Source organism: Kogia breviceps, chromosome 2 (genome assembly GCF_026419965.1).
Source record: "Kogia breviceps isolate mKogBre1 chromosome 2, mKogBre1 haplotype 1, whole genome shotgun sequence".
NCBI lineage: Eukaryota > Metazoa > Chordata > Mammalia > Artiodactyla > Physeteridae > Kogia > Kogia breviceps.
Window position 1 is genome coordinate 42,780,123 of NC_081311.1, and position 23,911 is coordinate 42,804,033.

Sequence of the window (23,911 nt, forward strand, 5' to 3'; positions counted from 1 at the left end):
TTCCCATCTTAATCCTAGGTACTTCATGACCTTTCTTTTTTTTTTTTTTTTCTTAGATTCCATATATATGTGTTAGCATATGGCATTTGTTTTTCTCTTTCTCACTTACTTCACTCTGTATGACAGACTCTAGGTCCATCCACCTCACTACAAATAAATAAATTTCATTTCTTTTTATGGCTGAGTAATACTCCATTGTATATATGTGCTACATCTTCTTTATCTATTCATCTGTTGATGGACACTCAGGTTGCTTCCATGTCCTGGCTATTGTAAATAGAGGTGCAGTGAACATTTTGGTACATGACTCTTTCTGAATTACGGTTTTCTCAGGGTATATGCCCAGTTGTGGGATTGCGGGGTCATATGGTAGTCCTATTTGTGGTTTTTTAAGGAAACTCCATACTGTTCTCCATAGTGGCTGTGTTAATTTACATTCCCACCAAGAGTGCAAGAGGGTTCCCTTTTTCCACACCCTCTCTAGCATTTATCGTTTGTAGATTTTTTGATGATGGCCATTCTGATTGGTGTGAGATGATATCTCATTGTAGTTTTGATTTGCATTTCTCTAATGATTAATAATGTTGAGCATTCTTTCATGTCTTTGTTGGCAATCTGTATATCTTCTTTGGAGAAATGTCTATTTAGATCTTCTGCCTATTTTTGGATTGGGTTGTTTGTTTTTTGTTATTGAGCTGCATGAGCTGCTTGTAAATTTTGGAGATTAATCCTTTGTCAGTTGCTTCATTTGCAAATATTTTTCTCTCAATCTGAGGGTTGTCTTTTGGTCTTGTTTATGGTATCCTTTGCTGTGCAAAAGCTTTTAAGTTTCATTAGGTCCCATTTGTTCATTTTTGTTTTTATTTCCATTTCTTTAGGAGGTGGGCCAAAAAGGATCTTGCTGTGATTTATGTCATAGAGCATTCTGCCTATGTTTTCCTCTAAGAGTTTGATAGTGTCTGGCCTTACATTTAGGGCTTTAATCCATTTTATTTTTGTGTATGGTGTTAGGGAGTGTTCTAATCTCATACTTTTACATGTACCTGTCCAGTTTTCCCAGCACCACTTACTGAAGAGGCTGTCTTTTCTACACTGTATATTCTTTCCTCCTTTATCAAAGATAAGGTGACCATATGTGCATGGGTTTATCTCTGGGCTTTCTCTCCTGTTCCATTGATCTATACTTTTTTTGTGCCAGTACCATACTATCTTGATTACTGTAGCTTTGTAGTATAGTCTGAAGTTAGGGAGCCTGATTGCTCTAGCTCCATTTTTCATTCTCAAGATTGCTTGGGCTATTGGGGGTCTCTTGTGTTTCCATACAAATTGTGAAATTTTTTGTTCTAGTTCTGTGAAAAATGCCAGTGGTAGTTTGATAGGGATTGCATTGAATCTGTAGATTGCTTTGCGTAGTAGAGTCATTTTCACAATGTTGATTCTTCCAATCCAATAACATAGCATATCTCTCCATCTATTTGTATCATTTTAAATTTATTTCATCAGTATCTTATAATTTTCCGCATACAGGTCTTTTGTCTCCTTAGGTAGGTTTATTCCTAGATATTTTATTCTTTTTGTTGAAATAGTAAATGGGAGTGTTCTCTTAATTTCACTCTCAGATTTTTCATCATTAGTGTATAAGAATGCCAGAGATTCTGTGCATTAATTTTGTATCCTGCTACTGTACCAAATTCATTGATTAGCTCTAGTAGTTTTCTGGTAGCATCTTTAGGATTCTCTAAGTATAGTATCATGTCATCTGCAAACAGTGACAGTTTTACTTCTTCTTTTCTGATTTGGATTCCTTTTATTTCTTTATTTTCTCTGATTGCTGTGGCTAGAACTTCCAAAACTATGTTGAATAAGAGTGGTGAGAGTGGGCAACCTTGTCTTGTTCCTGATCTTAGTGGAAATGGTTTCAGTTTTTCACAATTGAGGATAATGTTGGCTGTGGATTTGTCATATGGCCTTTATTATGTTAAGAAAAGTTCCCTCTATGCTTAGTTTCTGCAGGCTTTTTATCATAAATCGGTGTTGAATTTTGTCAAAAGCTTTCTCAGTGTCTATTAAGATGATCATATGGTTTTTCTCCTTCAATTTGTTAATGTGGTGTATCACGTTGATTGATTTGCATATATTGAAGAATCCTTGCATTCCTGGAATAAACCCCACTTGATCATGGTGTATGATCCTTTTAATGTGCTGTTGGATTCTGTTTGCTAGTATTTTGTTGGGGATTTTTGCCTCTATGTTCATCAGTGATATTGGCCTGTAGTTTTCTTTCTTTGTGATGTCTTTGTCTGGTTTTGGTATCAGGGTGATGGTGGCCTCATAGAATGAGTTTGGGAGTGTTCCTCCCTCTGCTATCTTTTGGAAGATTTTGAGAAGGACAGGTGTTAGCTCTTCTCTAAATGTTTGACAGAATTCACCTGTCAAGCCATCTGGTCCTGGGCTTTTGTTTGTTGGAAGATTTTTAATCACACTTTCAATTTCAGTGCTTGTGATTAGTCTGTTCATATTTTCTGTTTCTTTCTGGTTCAGTCTCGGAAGGTTGTGCATTTCTAAGAATTTGTCCATTTCTTCCAGGTTGTCCATTTTATTGGCATAGAGTTGCTTGTAGTAATCTCTCATGATCCTTTATATTTCTGCAGTGTTTGTTTTTACTTCACCTTTTTTGTTTCTAATTCTATTGATTTGAGTCTTCTCCCTTTTTTTTTTTTTTTTTTTGATGAGTCTGGCTAATGGTTTATCAATTTTGTTTATATACTCAAAGAACCAGCTTTTAGTTTTATTGATGTTTGCTATCGTTTCCTTCATTTCTTTTTCATTTATTTCTGATCTGATCTTTATGATTTCTTTGCTTCTGCTAACTTTGGAGTTTTTTTGTTCTTCTTTCTCTAATTGCTTTAGGTGCAGAGTTACATTGTTTATTTGAGATGTTTCCTGTTTCTTAAGTAGGATTGTATTGCTATAAACTTCCCTCTTAGAACTGCTTTTGCTGCATCCCATAGGTTTTGGGTCATCGTGTCTCCATTGTCATTTGTTTCTAGGTAATTTTTTATTTCCTCTGATTTCTTCAGTGATCACTTAGTTATTAAGTAGTGTATTGTTTAGCCTCCATGTGTTTGCATTTTTTACAGATCTTTTCCTGTAATTGATATTTAGTCTCATAGCATTGTGGCTGGAAAAGATACTTGATACAATTTCAATTTTCTTAAATTTACCAAGGCTTGATTAGTAACCCAAGATATGATCTATCCTGGAGAACGTTCCATGAGCACTTGAGAAAAATGTGTATTCTGTTGTTTTTGGATGGAATGTCCTATAAATATCAATTAAGTCCATCTTGTTTAATGTATCACTTAAAGCTTGTGTTTCCTTATTTATTTTCATTTTGGATATCTGTTCATTGGTGAAACAGGTGACAACGTCCCCCTGTAATGATTGTGTTACTGTCAATTTCCCCATTTATGGCTGTTATTATTTGCCTTATGTATTGAGGTGCTACTTTTTGGGGCCATAAATATTTACAACTGTTATATCTTCTTCTTGGATCGATCCCTTGATCATTATGTAGTGTCCTTCTTTGTCTCTTGTAAAAGTCTTTATTTTAAAGTCTATTTTGTCTGATATGAGAATTGCTACTCCAGCTTTCTTCTGATTTCCATTTGCATAGAATATTTTTTCCATCCCCTCACTTTCAGTCTCTATGTGTTCCTAGGTCTGAAGTTGGTCTCTTATAGACAGCATATATATGGGTCTTGTTTTTGTATCTATTCAGCCATCCTGTGTCTTTTAGTGGGAGCATTTAATCCATTTACATCTAAGGTAATTTTCAACATGTATGTTTCTATTCCCATTTTCTTAATTGTTTTGGGTTTGTTGTTGTATTTGTTATAAAGCTGGTTTGGTAGTGCTGAACTCTCTCAGCTTTTGCTTGTCTATAAAGCTTTTAATTTCTCCATCAAATCTGAATAAGATCCTTGCTGGGTAGAGTAGTCTTGGTTGTAGGTTTTTCTCCTTCATCCCTTTAAATATGTCCTGCCACTCCTTTCTGGCTTGCAGAGTTCCTGCTGAAAGATCAGCTGTTAACCTTATGGGGATTCCCTGTGTGTTATTTGTTGTTTTTCCCTTGTTGCTTTTAATATGTTTTCTTTGTATTTAATTTTTGATAGTTTGATTAATATGTGTCTTGGCGTGTTTCTCCTTGGATTTATTCTCTATGGTACTCTCTGTGCTTCCTGGATTTGATTAACTATTTCCTTTCCCATATTAGGGAATTTTTCAACTATAATCTCTTCAAATATTTTCTCAGTCCCTTTCTTTTTCTCTTCTTCTTCTGGGACCCCTATAATTCGAATGTTGGTGCATTTAATGTTGTCCCAGAGGTCTCTGAGACTGTCCTCAGTTCTTTTCATTCTTTTTTCTTTATTCTGCTCTGCAGTAGTTATTTCCACTATTTTATCTTCCAGGTCACTTATCCGTTCTTCTGTCTCATTTATTCTGCTATTGATCCCATCTAGAGTATTTTTAATTTCATTTATTGTGTTGTTCATCATTGCTTGTTTCCTCTTTAGTTTTTCTAGGTCCTTGTTAAATGTTTCTTGCATTTTGTCTATTATATTTCCAATATTTTGGATCATCTTTACTATCAGTATTCTGAATTCTTTTCCAGGTTGACTGCCTATTTCCTCTTCATTTGTTAGGTCTGATGGGTTTTTACCTGCTCCTTCATCTGCTGTGTGTTTTTCTGTCTTCTCATTTTGCTTATCTTACTGTGTGTGGGGTCTCCTTTTTGCAGGATGCAGGTTCGTAGTTCCCGTTTTTTGGTGTCTGTTCCCAGTGGCTAAAGTTGGTTCAGTGGGTTGTGTAGGTTTCCTGGTGGAGGGGACTAGTGCCTATGTTCTGGTGGATGAGGCTGGATCTTGTCTTTCTGGTGGGCAGGTCCACATCTGGTGGTGTGTTTTGGGGTGTCTGTGGACTTATTATGATTTTAGGCAGCCTCTCTGCTAATGGGTGGGGTTGTGTTCCTGTCTTGCTAGTTCTTTGGCATAGGGTGTACAGCACTGTAGGTTGCTGGTCGTTGAGTGAAGCTGGGTCTTGGTGTTGAGATGGAGATCTCTGGGAGATTTTTGCCGTTTGATATTATGTAGAGCTGGGAGGTCTCTTGTGGACCAGTGTCCTGTAGTTGGCTCTCCTCCCTCAGAGGCAGAGCACTGACTCCTGGCTGGAGCACGAAGAGCCTTTCATCCACATGCCTCAGAATAAAAGGGAGAAAAAGTAGATAGATAGATAGAAAGGAAGAAAGAAAGAGGATAAAATAAAATAAGATAAAATAAAATAAAGTTATTAAAATAAAAATAATTATTAAGAAAAAAAACGTTTTAAGTAGAAAAAGAAAAGAAACATGGACGGACAGAACCCTAGGACAAATGGTGAAAGCAAAGCTATACAGACAAAATCTCACACAGAAGCATACACATATACACTCACAAAAAGAGGAAAAGGGGAAAAAATTATATATCTTGCTCCCAGAGTCCACCTCCTCAACTTGGGAAGATTCACTGTCTATTCAGGTATTCCACAGATGAAGGGTACATCAAGTTGATTGTGGAGATTTAATCCACTGCTCCTGAGACTGCTGGGAGAAATTTCCCTTTCCCTTCTGGGGTTCAGCTTTGGATTTGGCCCCGCCTCTGCGTGTAGGTCACCTGAGGGTGTCTGCTCTTCGCTCAGACAGGACGGGGTTAAAGGAGCAGCTGATTCGGGGGCTGTGGCTCACTCAGGCCACGGGGAGGGAGGGGAATGGATGCAGGGCGAGCCTGCGGCAGCAGAGGCCAGCATGATGTTGCACCAGCCTGAGGCACGCCGTGCGTTCTCCCGGGGAAGTTGTCCCTGGATCACGGGATCCTGGCAGTGGCGGGCTGCACAAGCTCCCGGGAGGAGTGGTGTGGGGAGTGACCTGTGTTTGCTCACAGGCTTCTTGGTGGCGGCAACAGCAGCCTTAGCCTCTCATGCCCGTCTCTGGCGTCCCTGCTCATAGCCGCGGCTCGCAGCTGTCTCTGGAGCTCCTTTAAGCTGCGCTCTTAATCTCCTCTCCTCGCGCACCAGGAAACAAAGAGGTAAGAAAAAGTCTCTTGCCTCTTCGGTAGCTCTAGACTTTTCCCGGACTCCCTCCCGGCTAGCTGTGGTGCACTAGCCCCCTTCAGGCTGTGTTCACACCGCCAGTCCTCTCCCTGCGATCCGACGGAAGCCGGAGCCTCAGTTCCCAGCCCCACCCGTCCCGGCGGGTGAGCAGACAAGCCTCTCGGGCTGGTGAGTGCTGGTTGTCACCGATCCTCTGCAGGAATCTCTCCGCTTTGCCCTCCGCACCCTGTTGCTGCGCTCTCCTTGTGGCTCTGAAGCTCCCCGCGTCCGCCACCCGCAGTCTCTGCCCATGAAGGGGCTTCTAGTGTGTGGAAACCTTTCCTCCTTCACAGCTCCCTCCTACTGGTGCAGGTCCCGTCCCTATTCTTTTGTCTGCTTTTCTTTTTTTCTTTTGCCCTACCCAGGTACGTGGGGAGTTTCTTGCCTTTTGGGAGGTCTGAGGTCTTCTGCCAGCTTTCAGTGGGTGTTCTATAGGAGCAGTTCCACGTGTAGATGTATTTCTGATACATCTGTTGGGAGGAAGGTGATCTCCGCGTCTCACTCTTCCGCCTTCTTCCTCAACTCCTCCAATGGTGTTTTTAAATATTGTCATCTTGTGCTTCATTCAATGTTTGTCAGAGCCAATCATTCCTTTCAGAAACACTTTCCTTTGATTCTGCTAAATCATGTCTTTTTAAAATTACTCTCAAGTTTCTGGTTCTTTAAAGACTCATTCACCTCTATCAGCAGTTAAATGTTGACATAGCTCAAGAAACGGTGAAAAACCTCCGTGTCTTTCCAGACTCTCTCCATAGAAAAAATTATCCACAATGGTAATATTTCCATGGATGTCTTTTCAGTGTATGGACTTAGCCCAGACTTTTAAACTAAGGACCAATATAACCAACTGCTATTAAACATATCTTTGCACTTGTTAAAATTTCTTCAAACTCAGTGTGTCCTAAATTAAACATATAATTTATCCCCTTCCAAGAACTGAATCATCTCCAAGTGTTCTCTAACTTAATATATAGAGGCAGGATGGGTTTATTTTCCCCAAGATGAAAACGCAGGAATCACAACTGATTTCTTCTTTATATTATTAATCACTAGGTCCCTTTGATTTTATGTCCTCACTGTATCTCACAAATCCATCCTTGTAGCCTCTGTCTTGATTTTCCATCTGGATGTGGCCTTCCACATGGTCCAGAAACTGCACCATAATGGACAAATATTCATCCTCTATTGGTCCCTCCAAATGGGTTGGCACATAGTGCCTAAAATAAATCTTTGAAAATGCAAATTTGGATATGTCATCCTAATTTTTCGTAAGATAAAGAATATAATTCTTATCAGAATCTAAAGTTTCTATGAGAATCAGCACTGGGTTACTACTCCAGGTACTTTGAAACTTTTCTTGTCAATCTCTACATTCCTAACATTGTGATGATGATTCTTTGCACATCAGAATATTTTCATAAATCTTTTCCTTAAATTAGAATATTTCAGCAACTTTGTTCCCACTCCCTTTGCTTAGTTAACTACAGTACTAGCCCACCTGATCTCAGCTCATTGATCCCACAGAGAATTTCAGTCCTCCTTGTAGCATGTTTTCTTATACTATTATAAAGAAATTATTAATGTGTAATTAAATAGTTAGATGATGATTTGATTAAAATCAGTCTTTATTAAATTGCATGGTCCATGAGGTCAGATTCACAAGGTCTGATCAATTTTTGCATCCTTAGCAACTGGTAGAGTGCTTGGCTCAAAATAAGTGCTCAAATGTTTTTGAATCAATGAGTATGTGAAGTAATGAGACATTGGATGAAAGAACATCAGATTTCAACCTTAGAACAATGTAAACCTATTCATTATATTTCTAAAATTTTGGCTACTTAAATCTCACTGAATCTTCTATCCTCTATGAATTTAGTCTCACCAATTAATTTTCTTTCAGATTTTAGTACTCATTTAGATATTATGATATGGAAATAAACCTAAGAGCTTATATGTAAAATCACTTACAGCAAAATACAAAAGTAAAAAAGAATTGGATGGATGGATGTAGAGATTATCATACCGAGTGCAGTAAGTCAGACAGTAAAAGACAAATATGATATCACATATGTGAAATCTAAAAAAATGATGCAAATGAATTTATTTAATAAACAGAAACAGACTCACAGACATAAAAAAAGAAACTTACGGTTTCCAAAGGAGAAAGCAGGGTGAAAGGGATAAATAGGATTAAGAGATATACATCACTATACATAAAATAGATAAACAACAAGGATTTACTATATAGCACAGGGAAATATAGTCAATATGCTGTAATAACTTATAATGGAAAAAAATTTGAAGAATTACATATGTGTATAACTGAATCACTTTGCTGTACACCTGAAACTAACACAATATTGTAAATCAACTATAATTCAATAAAAAATTGGACATAACCCATTAAAATACATTTCCATTTTTGCATAAATGAGAGAGTAATTCGGTACATTAAAAGTTGATTGGATACTACTAGCCCTCCCAAAAAGGGAAAGACAACTTGAGATAAGATTTTATTCTATTATGAAGAAAAATTTTAATACCAATAACTTGTGCTAGAACTTGTTTAAAAGAAAAATAAATACTTGTTTATAATACAGGAAAAACAAGTATGGTGCGACGTAACTTATTTACTCAGCTTTGGTAATTGTGTCTCCACCCTTACAATATTTATCATTATGATATATGGGTCTCTCACTCCATCTCTATGGAAAAAAAATCATACTGCAAATATGTTCTCTCTTATTTATAAAATATATAAAGAAATTATGCTTATAAAACCAAACCAAGTATCTACTCTCTAATAAATTACTCTTTTAGTGAAAAGCATTTTTCTACAGTGACAAAAATAAAAATATCAGTGACAGAATGAATTTATTTTCAATATAATGTTATATTTTCTTTGCCACAAACTACCATACACAATTTGTAGTACTGTCCTTTGTAATTCATTCAATAACAAAGGAATCCTCACGTTCATTTTATTTAAAAGACACTTTGATCAGATAACTTGACAGAGGCGTATAATACTTTGCTACGTTTAATAACTACACAACTTTAGAAATGCTTTTATATTGAAATTAGACCTCCAAAAACCATGCTATATAAAATTTTGCTATTACAAGAAATACTTAAAAATATGCTTCATGTCCTCAGTTCTACAGTGTCAGAGATAAATTGTCTATCCTTTTCTTCTTGGCCAGAGGGCTCTGTAGAGAATATTTTTTTTTTTGTCTTTCTCCTCCTAGAGGGGCTTACTCTATCTCAGTGTTCCACTAAACACATCTACATTATTTATGCCTTATAGAGACATAAAACCTGGCAAATACAGACATACTTTAATGAAATATAATCAACCTACTTTTTTCAGTAGTGGGTTTAGGAGGTAGATTTGAGTACTGAATGTTGTTTGATACAACATGGGAAGTCTGGTCAAAAGTGAAGAAAAGCAGACTTACTGCTGGCTATTTGGCAACACTATGTCCTATGGCAACCACTACTGACAAAGGGAGTATCTGGCAGGGTCCTGGCAGGAAACAAATAGTACACTAAAATTGGGTAATTTGAGAAAAGTGTAATAAGGATACTATTTAAAAGATATGGGAAAAGAGTAAGGAAACCACAGGGCTAGTGCTATGCCCCAAAGCTGGTAATAGTGGCCCAGTTCTCATCATCCTGGAGCAGATGTGCTTGGTTCCTTGTTTTACATCTCCTTAGCCTACCTTTGATTTCAACCCAGGTATGGTGGACAGTTTTGTGCACACTGCCAGCCATTCTTCTTTGGTGCTTCAAGACTTTTTCTTCTAAAGTCACAGGTGGCCTGTGTGGGTAGAAGCTGCATAGAAGTGCAGGAGAGTTCACATTCTAGCAGCAATGAAGTTGGAGTGGAAATTTATGGATAAGTATCCAAGCTCTCCAATCTTCAGAGAAAATCCTGAGGAACATTCTACATAGTTCCTTACGTGGTCTCCACCAGTCTTGAGCCCCACTCAGTTGCTCAAAGTTTTAACAAACTCAATAATATACTTTTGGAATTTTCCTCCTGTCTTGCCCTGATGATTTGAGGATAACTCCTGATTAAATTACCTATACCCAAGCCCTTAACTCAGGTCTTTGTGGGAGAAACAAAATTAAGATACACTCAGGGCCTCTAAAATGTAAGAAAAGAGAACAGCTACAAGAACTCACAGAGAGAGAGAACTGGGTGCCTAAAACTGTTAGATAGAAGCCCTAATATTTAATCAAAGGAGGCATGAGCGTGAGTCTGCTTCCAAGAGGAAAAGGGAAATAGACACCTCAACTCCACTCTCTTCTGTCTCAGAAAACTGAATTCCAAAAGGCAAGAAGACCCATTTGTGTAGTCAACTACAGAGCAAAGGTGCAAATAAAACACCTTCAGCACAAAGGAGAACCTATGCTCCATGCCAAAATCCATTATGTCTCATTCTAGTCTCTCCCATTGCTCCATTTTCCCTCTAATTCTCCAAATTGGTTTAACTTAGATGATGGCCGTATGAAGAATGTAGTATGTGTCTAAAATGCAGTTTGGAAAACTGGCACATGGATCCTCTCATCTATATATGTCAAACATCTTTTTCCGATGTTTTTTCAATAGACTAAAATTTGATATTCTCTAGAGACTGCAGAAGAAAATAGTGCTAACTAACATAATAACTGGAAACTTTTCTGATATAAAAAACACATTTTGTTGCCTGACAGCATGATATGTGGGTGTTTAAATACATATATGAAAATCATAAGTATTACTTAATAAGCATGTTCAACAACAGACCATTATCTATTATGACCAAGAGAAATTGGCTAATAAGATGTTTCTGGAACATTAAATAATCGACGAATAATTATTCAGTAATTATAACATGTAGCTCGGTATTGTGGGAGAGTCAAAAAAGTATAACATTAAGAAAATTTTAAGAGGAAAATTATAGCAGAATAGTGTACCGCAAAGGGCAATTTGAAGTCAATAAGCACTGAGTGGTCTTTAGGCTGATAGTTCAGTGATTTGATAGAGAAGGAAGAAAATGTCATAGCAATTATCAAATTTTAATTATACTTCAGTGCTTAGCTGACACCCTTAACATTGAGTTAGCTGATATCTGTTAGCACTTCTAATGTAACTCTTAATTGCCAAAATAATGTATACAAAAGCCAAATAAACATTGAAGGAAACATCAATGTAGCACTTATTTGTACTCCAAATGAACGGTACAGAGGAGAACCTGGAAAACTGGCAACTTATACTGAAGTAAACCTGAGGTGGATAGAAATTCATTTTGAAAAGTAAGGGATAAAATTTTCAGTGATCAGGTTCCAATGCACTCCAGGAAAGACAGAGGCAAGGGGAAGTTGATGACATAGCCTCACTTCATAGAAGAATGAAAACATAGGGGTTTTCTTGATCCATTAAGTCACTGAAGTTGGGGCCCAGTTATATTTTAATACTGATTTGACAGTGTAGTGTAAGGTGAAAAAATCCATGTGAAAAAGTTTATCGGTGATGAACAGTTAGGAAATTATTATAATAGTCTATGAATAAGGAAATAAATGTGCCTGAATGAGAATGAAATGGGGGAAGTGGAAGGTAGCATGATTTCAAGGCAATCTTTAAAGAAATGAAACAGTTGTTATCTCTAAAGAGTTCAGACTTGGAAGTTAAATTCTTTTCCAAAATAGCCATTAGAATACAATGATATATGTAATTTGTTTTTCAAGAGAACTCAGAACATTTTGTGGCTAGTAATGCTAAACTTTGTTGAATTCCCAAAGTATTTTATCTCAGTGATAAAATATAGACTTCATATTGAATGGAACACTGTGGATTTCTTTAAGTGTATTTTAGAACAAAAATATGGTATAATTTAATATTTCTCTTACTCAGCAGAAAACATCAGTTACCCAAGTATTATACAAAACCCACAATGTTATTATCGATGCACAAGATCCCATAAGTAATTTTATCCCCTTAATTAAAAAACAACTTATTTCATGTCTTTATCACCTTAAAAGAAATTTCCAAATATTCCTTTTATTATAATATTATGTTATTTGTCACTAACACAGAATCATGAAATTTTAAATTTATATATGACCTAAGGGCCAAGTCCTTGCTATTAAAGACTGATAAATTGATTTCTACTGAAATTAAATTATATAAATAAGTTGATGCAATAAACTCTAATTCTAAAATTTCAAATTGCTTACACAGAATTTACATCTAGGTATTTAACTGCCGATTCAAATATAATACAAAAATTGAATTCATATTTTTGTACAAACCTCCTTTATCTTTTAGGAGATAATTCTCTATAGCTCTCTTGCAATTTGCGTAACTTGCAAATGGGCACTGACTACCCTTTCATCCTCACTATTTTTCAGGTTGGTTTGCATAACAAATAGCTCTGTGACAATAGGCAGACATGTTTACTTGCCAGTATAGTAGTGACAGTATCTCCCTCTAGAGCAGATGACAAACATGCCTACTGCCAGTTATAAAAGATATGGGTTCCCTTAACTCCTTGTTCATCTATAATATAACCCATTATGTGTGTAAGTGCTATCTGATCATTTGTGTCACCCTTTGGAAACTGGGGTTTGGGAAACTAGCACAAAAATTCTGATGCTGTTACTGTTGCCATAGTGAGTGATAAACCACCCTTAGTCTCTGAACTAGAGATCCTGTGTCTATTACCAGCACCCATGAAGCTAGGGCTGACAAACTTATTAGCTCAAAAGCAGTGTGTTACCTCAGACCCTTCACAGTTCTTTGCACATCTCCTCACTTCCCTAAATCAATCCAGTCTTATAATCTTAAAACTAAAGTTATCTGTAATAGCATGTTGAAGTGGAATAATGCCTGCTCTGATATTCAGTGCAATGTCAATAAAATTGATATTAAGGACCAAAATAACTGTAAGCTGAACATTAAATGCATAACCAGGAGAGAAGTCAGAGAACCTCTCCCACTTTTCTTGGACCCCTAGCCAAATTAAGGGTTATATAAAGGGGTTATCAAAAAGCAATGTAGAAGATTTGTGGAAGATTTCCTTAGAGAGAGCAATTCTAATAATCCTTCCTTTGCCTCAAAGAAAAGGGTAGTGGGTTGCTACCTTCTAATTCAAGGCTATTGTAAACACGGTTGTTTGGATTTTCTTAGGAACAATCTCAGAAGGTGTCTGACCCCTTCCTCAGAAGAAGTCTGAAATCAGCTGAGAAGCTGGTTGACTAACTGTTTGTTTGGCAGAGGAAGATAGGTGCTGTACTTCTGGAGTTGTGGAGACAATTGCCTACTTCTCATGAATCAAAATTGGACCTCTTGAAAGAGGAAGTCAGATTGCATAATTTTAATTTAACATTTCCCAACAAAACCTTCTGGGCAGATAAAGCACTGACTCAATGAGAGTCTTTGTGGGACAGATCACCAGTGAACCAAATGTGAGGGTGCAAATCCAGTCACAGGAAAGGGATGCAACAATAGGACCATGAGAGTTAGAGTTTCAGAACCTCTCGTGATGAGAATCTCTAAATAATTCACAAAAGTGTCCCATGAAAGAAAGGAAGAAACCATACAAACCTCCTTGAGACCCAGAGGGCTTAAAGCTTTCAGCAAGAAAGAATGCTCCTTATCACTTTTTCCCTTCCTTATCCCTTCATGCATCTCCAGAGGGGCTGAAGTTGCAATCATTTTAGAGGGAGGCAAGACAGAAAGAAAATAATGAGGGCTGAGCTTTCGGTTTAAGTTAACATCTCTGGTTGAGATAGCATCCAATTTGGCAGTAGAAGAGGCAAGAGGGGAGGGACATTTCATGTTAATTTAAATTTTATATTAAAAATTATGACACAGTATCAGATATTTTTAATTTCAAATTAAAAACATTTATGACTTGAAAGCACAAGAAAGTTTTTACCTAATGGCTTCAAGAAAATGAATGGGCCTGCCAGTTTTATCTAAGGATATCAAACAGTCATGTTCTAATGAACAAATTTTAAAGAATTGATGAGAGTAAAATAAAATGTATTTTGATATGATCAGTCTTGTTCATTAGTATATGCCTTACATGACACATGACACCATGACACCAACAATATTCAACTTTCATTTGTACCATAATCCAGTCAGGTACTTAATTTCTCCCTCCCTTCCTTCCTTCTTTCTTTCTTCCATAATCTTTTTCATTCTACCCTATATTATAGTATTTAATACATTAATTTGAATAAACATTTAATTCAAGCACTTTTACTGAAACTTTACTATGCAATATATTCCATGCAAATGACCTAGGAGAACAAAGATAACAAACAATTCCTGCCTTCAAGCACCTGATAAGGGGATTCAGGCACGTATTAAAGATTAACTGAAATACACAGTGTAGTAAGTGCTAAAATGAGACATAGGGCTTCCCTGGTGGCGCAGTGGTTGAGAATCCGCCTGCCGATGCAGGAGACACGGGTTCGTGCCCTGGTCCGGGAAGATCCCACATGCCGTGGAGCAACTAAGCCCGTGAGCCATGGCCGCTAGGCCTGCGCGTCCGGAGCCTGTGCTCCGCAACGGGAGAGGCCACAACAGTGAGAGGCCCGCATACCGCAAAAAAAAAATAAAAATAAAAATAAAAAAAAAAATAAAAAAATAAAAAATAAAATGAGACATAAATGTTAAGTAATGAGGATGCAGAAAGAGAAGACTGGATTTCAACTGCAATATAGGTAGTAATTTTTGAGGTGAGCTTTGAAAACATTGGTTAGATAATCAAATGAGATTGGCGTAATAGGAGAGAAAGAGACATGAGACAGAAAGGGAAACACTGATCTAAGGCCAGAGGGTATGCTTGATTCTCCATTCTCCATTTTTTATTTTATCCTTGGATAATATCAACAATGTTTTAATTGGCCATTCTTTATATCTAATCCCCTTTGTTCAGTTTAATCTGTCGTATACTATTGCACTAAATTCATTTTCCTGAACTACAGCCTTCGATATTATTTTTCTCCTTGAAACCTTAAAACGGTCCTCCTCAAATGACAGACATTTCACTCTCTTTAGAGGGACATTTAGGACCCCACAAAATTACTTTCCTCCCTACCTTTCTAACATTAATTCCTGTTATTTCCCATCACAAAATCACTGAATAAGATGAATAAATTATAAAGATGGAGTGGAGATAAAAACGGACTGAGGCGAACAAGCCATAAGGATGAAATACAGGATGTGTTTGGGGAGACTTCTCTCCAAATTCTTTCAGAATTTGACCTTTTATCAAGTGTTCGCAGTGAAACTTTTCTTGATTACCCCTGAAAGAAGTTCTCTTTCCTTTAAAACTACTGGCAGAATATGATAAAATTTAAAATATCAAATTAAAGTATCAGATATCAAATTAAAGTATCAGATCAAATTAAAGTATTGGATTCTTTTTTCAAAATAAAAACATAAATGTTCTGTTTAGTAATGTGGGTGTTGAATTTATGGGCATGTTCAATTTGTGAAAACTCAGTAAACTATATAAATCCGTGTAATTTTCTGTAAATATATTAAACATCTACAATGCATTTAAAAATTACTGTCACATGTGAAGAAAAGTACATTTAGAAGTAATAAGTAAGTCAGTAGATCTTCTAATTGTCCTTATATTACAATAAATTAGTTTAAACCAAGTGCATTTAGAACATATTGTAAAATCATTAACTCAAGGCAAAGGAACATCCTAAGAAGTTCCTAAGATGTTCCTAAGACTATTTTTCAAAGCTTAGAAAGAATTATCCACATATTAATAGGAGATTTGATGGCTTAAAGTGACAATTCATTTCGATAATGGTTATAACTGTAATAAATTTCTAAAAGATAACTAAGTACATACCTCTAATTTTGTGAATGGAACTAATATTCAAATAAAAAACATCATGCATAAAATTCCAATTGCAATCTAAGACCATTTAAAGACATTTTAATATTTTATTTTGACACGAAACACTCTTTGAAATATTGCATTTTTACATATAAAGGGTAAATATATTTCACGATTACAACAAATAAGAATATATTCTTTAAAGATGCTGTAACGTAAACATCTACGATAAAAAAAACTAAGTAAACTATTACCCACTCCCTTCTCCTCGAACACACACACTATCAAGTGCTAAGATGAAAGGTAATACTTTTGCTATTTAGATCTCATTATTTGAAATGGAAGACCTATTTGTTTCCTGCCTTCTAAAAAGTTATTTAGCTATTGTTACAAGGAATACAATGTTAACCAGAATATTCTCTGGTTAACTGCATTCATGGACTTAATTCCAAGTATTCTGTGTGTGTGTATATATTTGGAACCAATATATACATTATATATAAAACAGTGTGTGTGTGTATGCATGTGGTGTAGTCTTAGTCTATGAATCAGACATAAAGGACAGATCCACATATCCAAATTAGTATCATCATTATTTATCTCACAGGCACATACAATTCAACAGGTTTAGAACTGAACTCATCTTCCTCTTTCTTTCTTCCTCTATGTACCCCATCTTAAGAAGTGGCATTATCATCTATTCAGTCAACTGATCCAGAATTCTGGCAACTGTCTGAACTTCCTAATATTTCTTATAGATCACATCTCATAGGCACCTAATCCCATCAGGTCTACTTTTATAAATTCACAAATGTGATTCCCTCCTGCCATCCCTACTATCACTAACTCCACTTTATTCCAGGCTTTCATTATTCCTATTCTAGATTGCAGTGACAACCTCTAACTTGGCTGCCTGCCAACAGTCACTGCTGTTGCTGTTCAATTCACTCCCCAGGCTGTGGCAAAAGATTTTTGTTTTTGTTTTTGTTTTTTGCAAATATCAATTTGGGAGTTTTGAAACGCCTTTTTGACAGCAGACTCAGATTATATCATCCTCTACTGAAAATCCCCAGTGTCCATGGAATAAAAAATGTAAACTCTTTAGGAAGCATGTAAGCCTCCCTCCCTAAGTCTCCAAATTCTCTTGACAATGCCACTTTTCATATTTTATGCTCTAGTCATATCCCAGTTTTAGTAATTCCATAGTTTCCTGTGTGTGTGCATTTGCATCTGTGTGTTGAGAGAAAGTGAAAGTAACAGAGAAAGAGACATGGAAAGATAGAGAGAAAGAGAAAGAGAAGAGACATGGACAATCACAGACACCAAAATGTCACTGTAGTTTTATCTGGCTCATGAGATTTCTGGTGACTTTTACTCTCTTTTTTGTGTTCTCTCCTGTTTTTCAAAATTTCTACAAAGACTATGTTAGTTTTACAAGCTGAAAAAAACAGAAATTATATATACATATATATATAAACTTACACAGCTCAAGAACTATTTCTAAACTATTTTTTTAATCATAAAGTTCAACTCACATATTTTAGAGCCCTCCTTTAAGATCATGTAAAAATTAACTTTTATTTGTTTGGAAATTACTGTAGTTGGCTACTTGTAGAATTTCAAGATTCTTATTTTACAATCAAACATAATTCATCAGTGAATAAAAATTGACTTTGAAACAAAATATCTGGGTTAATCATAGCTTATTATCACTTATTTGTACATCTTTAGAAGAGTCATAAGATATATCTTTTATTAAATACCACATAATTCAATAGCAGCCAAATATGGTTTATTTATGCTTTTATTAAAGAGTTTCATTAATATATTTTATCCAATACAATGTAACTAGAATTTAAAATTCATGTTTTGATGTTTAGTATATCTTAAATAAGTGCTCTGCAACATAACAGAAAAATTTACACAATAGAGGTACAAATCAATTGTATTGGGAATTTAGTCAATATAGATTACATCTAGTTTCTTTCTTTCTTTCTTTTTCTCTTTCTTTCCCTTTCCTTCCTTTCTTTCTTTCTTTCTCTCTCTCTCTCTCTCTCTCTCTCTCTCTCTCTTTCTTTCTTTCCCCCCTTTCCTTCCTTCCTCCCTGTCTCCCTCCCACCTTCCCTGTCTCCCTTGCTTCTTTCCTTGCCTCCTTTACATTTCAACAGGTCTTTGTTAGACTGGTAGAATATCTAAATGGAAGGAATGTCTGGGGCAAAACATTTCCTTTGAAGTCATAAACCATAATACAAAGTATAGAATTATCACTAATTCATTTTGAATAAAATTTGAGGGAAAAAATTAAAAGTAGGAGATAAGCTGGTAATTTGTGAAAAATCAAATTATAGAGGACTTGGAATTTCAAACTAATAAGCTTTTACACTATTCTATAGAACAATATAAACCACATCAATACTTTCAATTATTGAATGACAAAATTAACATTGTATTATGGGAAAATGAAACCCATAAATTATGTATAAAACAGATTGCAGATTTATGGATGTGACTGATAATTATTCTACAATTATTCTGTGATAATAATAAGTAATATCATTTATCAAATGCATAAGTATGTCATATGCAGTATGCTAAAATATATATAATAGATACTGCCTGAGACACATACATTATAGTATATATATTACATGACATATATTATATAATAATATATATTATTATTTAAAAGTTCCTGAGAATTAGTGTTTTCTCATTGGTTTTCAGATAGAACACTGAATTAGCTGGATTATCTACAAGTTCACACAGCAACTTTGCAACTTCTCTGGAACTCAATTACAGAATTATGAATAGAAATATAGTGGGGAGTGTGGGTATAATACTAGCCCAAGCAATGTAAACCCTGGGCTACAAAAATAACCTTAGGAATGTATGAAAGTTAATAGATGATAAAAGTGATAAAACTTGGTTATTGGTGGCTTTAAAGCAAGAAAATGAGAGGAGGATTTGATGCCTGAAGCTTGAAGGAGAGGGAATTAAATCTGGAGAATATTTTTGTGAGAAGAAAGGTGGCATGACTAATTTTCAGTTTAAAATGCCAAAAGAATATCCAGGTAGAAGAGTTTTACAATGTGATACCAGAATTTAAAGACGTGGAAGATGATAGGGTTGAAAGGAAAGGAATGACAGGTTACTATTACAGACTTTGATTTAGGAAGTATAAATATTGAGATGTTAATTAAGTGGTCTATGAGAGGGAGCATATAACAAAACAGGTATGGACCAAAGACAAATTACTGAGGAACATCTGAATTTGAAGAATGGGAGAGAGAAAGTTAGAGGAACCTAAAAGGCAAGTCATTATACAATGGGTTAAAGGCTAAGTGGTAGTAGTGAAACAGATATAGCAGAACACTTTTAAGAATTCTTTAAATCATGAAAAAAAAAAAAAGGAAATAATATAGTAACTTTGGAGATAAAAATGTATGAGGGAGGTTTTTTCCCTTTTATTTTTTTCAGTATAAGATACGGATGTGGGCATATTTTTATGGTTATAAAAATAATAAATTGGTAATGAGAATACTAAAAATGCAAAGAGAGAAATAATAGAGAATTGGGAGAGCAAGATACCAGAAGAGAAGTGGGTGAGATTAAGAGCAGAGTCAATGTGTCTTGATTTAAACAAATGCTCAATTTTATTTTCTGAAACAAAAAGAGTATAGCTAAAGATATATCAGGACAAGGGAGGAATGCAGAGACACTCCTGTTGAATGTCAACACCAACTTAGAATTTTTGGAAATAAGAAGAGAAGATGGAGCTGGACTGTCATCAGGGCTTATGTGGGGTAGAAAAGATTTGTAAGGGGCATTATAAGAAATGTAGAAAGGAGTCTTCAGAGATGAGCTCAGCAATATGATATAGTAGTCTCATGATTTCTCTCCCAAGTCATTTTAGGTATTCAACACATATGGATCATGGTTATAATAGTGATAGGACTCTATTTGAGGAAAGCACTTTTTAACTAACACTAGGGTGTGTACTTGTTGTATTAATAATTCTTGCTCAAATAGATTTAATTTTCCATTTACCATAATATCTTTATCATCCAAGAAGTTGACTAGGATAATATTTTGTCAATATTTTCATATATATTTTCAATTTACTGATCTTTCAGCAAATAATTATTGAATGCATTTCTTTGCATCCAATACTTTATTAAGTATTGGGAATGAAAAAGCAGGATGTCTGACATCTCACAATGATTATAAATATCAGTTTTATACTCAACCTCAAAAAACTCAATCTGTGCCAGATTTTACTTTAAAACTCCAAGCAAAGACCAATAATTACAAAGGTAATTGAACTCATTTACTGATCCTTACTTGACATATTTTGAGCTAATTGTTCCCATACATTCCCTCATTTAATTCTCAGGCTAAACTTAGTAGGTAGTACTATTATTTTACCCAATTTATAGATGAGGAAACCAACATAAAGTTGTTAATTGCTCAAGGCTAAAATGGTAGAACCAGCTTGAACCCAGGTTTTTGTAAGTCTAAAAGTGGTATTTAATACTTAAGAAAATAAAAAGTAAAGAAAGCTAAGGATAGAAAAAAAAAATAATGCCTCAGAAGAAAGATAATATCTGAGCTCAACCACATATCTAAAACTAAAAGCAAGTGAACAAACAAAATGCCCTCAGATACACAAACTCACACTGCCTGAAAAACAAAGCATTTATATGTATATGAAAGACAAAGTTGAGCATCTGGAAGTTCAACAACTTATCATGACCTTATAAAAGGTGCTATATTTAATTTTAGATATAAAAGCAAAAAGTATTAAACATATAGGCTAACCAAGATCATGACTCCCATTTCTTTTCTTGAAATTGTAATCATTGAGGATCACTCCCTGCTGTTCAGCTTCTAGTGTTGCTCATCTGAACATAAAAAGGATTGACAATGCATGCAAATGTAACCATATCCATGTTTAAGATCCTCTGAAAAATTGCCTTTACCTTCTTTTTATCTGGTATCCGGAGCTCCGGTATCCGGAAACTTCAAAACAAGAACCCACATGTTAATCTGCTTCTAGCTATATCTGCCTCCATTACCACAACTTTCATCTAACATATTTGTTTACACTATGAAACATAAATCCAAATTCTCTTTTGACAAACTTGTTCTTTTTCATGTGGTCATGGTAAAGTATAGTACTTAACAGTTTTAAAGTTCTACTCAAGTTTTTTTTTTCTTAATCTTCACAAGTACTCGTAAAGCAATTAGGATGGTATAATTAAAGTTGCATTGTATTGATAAGGAACTGAGACTTTGAGTATATGAGTAACTTCCTCTAAGCCATCCAAGTTTTGAAAATTGAGAGCTGCAATTAATAATAAATTGTTTGGGGTCAACATTCTTACTTCCAGTAGTGTTCTCCAAATAGAATTTCAGTAATTTTGTTTCAGCAAATCTAGAGTGGTGCTAGGAATCAGGATTTAATAAATGGTGCACAGTAGACTGAAGGCAAGCATACTTGAATAAGTTATCTGTATGCATGCTAGACTCAAAGATAATACTTCTGTGCTGGGATGAGGTGGAGTAGATAGAGATAAAAAACAATAGAGGAAATACTGGAGAGATGGAGAAAACTTTGTTAAAGAATATTAAGAAAAAACCCTAATTACTAGAAAGCACTCTCATAGGGCATCATTCAATCATAAATGGTAATTGCCTTTCTTGTATTCTTGTTGCCCATTGTTTTTGTGTACTTGTAATTCAGATAAGTGCTGCACAAGCTTTTTCCTCTCTTTATTCTTGCCACCTATTTGAAGACAATGGGGGTTAAGGGAATGTGGCTGAGGAAAGATGAGAGACTAGCTAAAGAATAACAGCTGAAGCAGCTATTGCCCCAAGGTCTAAAAGAACTTGGATCCTGGTAAGAAAAGACTGCCAGTAATGATTAACAGCTTAAACAAAAGTGAATTTTCTTAAGCCTAGAACAGGAGGATGATAACTGAGTTACACATAAGACTCCAAACAAGTGAACAAGTCTGCATCCAAGTATAATTTTATATTTTTGTTCAACTATTCTACTAGAAATATTGAGGGACTGTGAGTTGAAAATATGTTGTCTTACAGAAATTAGGATGATAAACTGGTTATGATTTTGCAGTGTTTTCGTCACAGAGGAATTAAGCTTCCTTCCAAAAATATAAAGTGAATACGTAGGCAGCTGGTACAAACCGGCAGGTGGGTGTCAACATGTGCCTCTTATTACGTTGCAATGCTGTACTTATTGCAAAGGAGAACCACAGAGCAGTCATTCTCACCATGTGCAGGTTTGCAAATGGTACAAAAGGGTTCAGGACTGATACAGAGAGCAGGATTTTGGGTTCCTCAAATCACCCTTCTGTTTAACTTTCTCTTAGAGATTTCTAGTTTCACCACTGTGTTGAGGGGTATCTTCAGGAATAACCCCAGGATTCAAAACATTCCAAAGATTAAAATGAGGCACAAAGGACACTTGAGTAATATAGGGCTTAGCAATCAAGTAATGACTTAAGAGAAACAAGTTGAACTTTGAGCTCAGAAAAAAACCAGAAAATACATTTAAAAATCATTTGAAGAAAATCTTTAAGGAAAAAAGATCAATCAACTAACCTAGAAACACTATAGTTCTCAATTTTATATTTTAAAATAAACCATCATATTAGAAACTTAGAGAGTTCTGTTTTTCCTCTTTTTATAAACAATGTTTGAAATAAATCACTAATTGCCATAGGCAGCATAAAAAAAAAAATGTCCTGCTCTTTTTTTTCACAGGGATAGAATAACTCCATTAGAAGTAATGGAAGCAAATCAAATGGGTGGATTAGAATTGTAGTGTTTGCAGAAGTTGAAGAAGACAGAACTATATACATGTGTGTAGAGAATGACCATTAGAACAAAAGGTAAATTATAAATTTAAACTTCCAAGATAATACAAAAATACACTGAATGAATATAATTTAGGATAAGCCCAGTGAAAATTAGAGGAAACTCTAACATATATCATACCTTTAAAAGAAATGCAGATTTTTTTTCAGCTACATAAAATGACTCAAAGTAGGCACATTAAGTCCTTGTCTAGCGGAGGTCTTGCATTTTAAACAAACTGATGAAGTGATAAAAATTGTTTATACTTGCCACCTACAGAGGTTAAAGGCAGAGAGACTTGGGTTTGAAATCTATCTCTATCTATTTTTTAGGCTAGAATTTCATATGGACACTGGATTCTGAATGGGTACATTTATCATAATCTTCCACATCAGGAAAAAGAAATGTTTAAATATTTGTCCAGAAATGCACTGGTATACATTTTGTAACTCTGTGTATAAACTCAAGACATAAATAAATTGGATTTGATAGATGTTACGTTAGCTAGAATAATCCAGGTGAAAAGTAAGAGAATCAGTTGACAAAATTAGTGCAAAATATAAAGAAGTCATTATCTCATAAAACTGGAAACAGGGTAGCCTTCAGAAATGGTTGGTATAAAAATTGGTTGTTTCAAAGTTCTCATCAAAAGTCAGTCTTTCAGATTTGTAGATATGAGTCAGACGGGCATTAAAAGGGCTACTTTAGGACTTGGTGTCAAATTCAGGAAATATGTGTCCACAGAAAGAATTAGACTTTTTCTTAAACTACTTTTTGGGGAAGCAAGGGACTTACCCAGGGATCAACAGTGAAGGATTGTAATGCATAAAAATGATCTGGGGTTTTTGTTTTGTTTTGCTTGTGTGTGTGTGTCTGTGTGTCTGTGTGTGTGTGTGTCTGTGTGTGAGAGACAGAGAGAGATTTATTTTTGCTGAATGAAAAAGCATTTCTACAGCTTTTCTAACAATTGAAATGCTGTTTCATGAAGT

General features: G+C 35.3%; 1 protein-coding gene across 3 annotated transcripts in view; it reads right to left on the reverse strand.

Annotated features, from left to right (window-relative positions):
* Nucleotides 1–23,911, reverse strand: part of PCDH15 (protocadherin related 15) — a 1,516,422-nt gene that overhangs the window by 983,270 nt on the left and 509,241 nt on the right. The window contains exon 4 of one of the 3 annotated variants that reach the window (XM_067025122.1): nucleotides 8,314–8,330. The exons of the other annotated variants lie outside the window; for them this stretch is intronic. The gene's annotated coding sequence lies outside the window, so the exon portion shown is untranslated. The remainder of the gene's footprint in view (nucleotides 1–8,313; nucleotides 8,331–23,911) is intronic. 3 annotated transcript variants of the gene reach the window in all.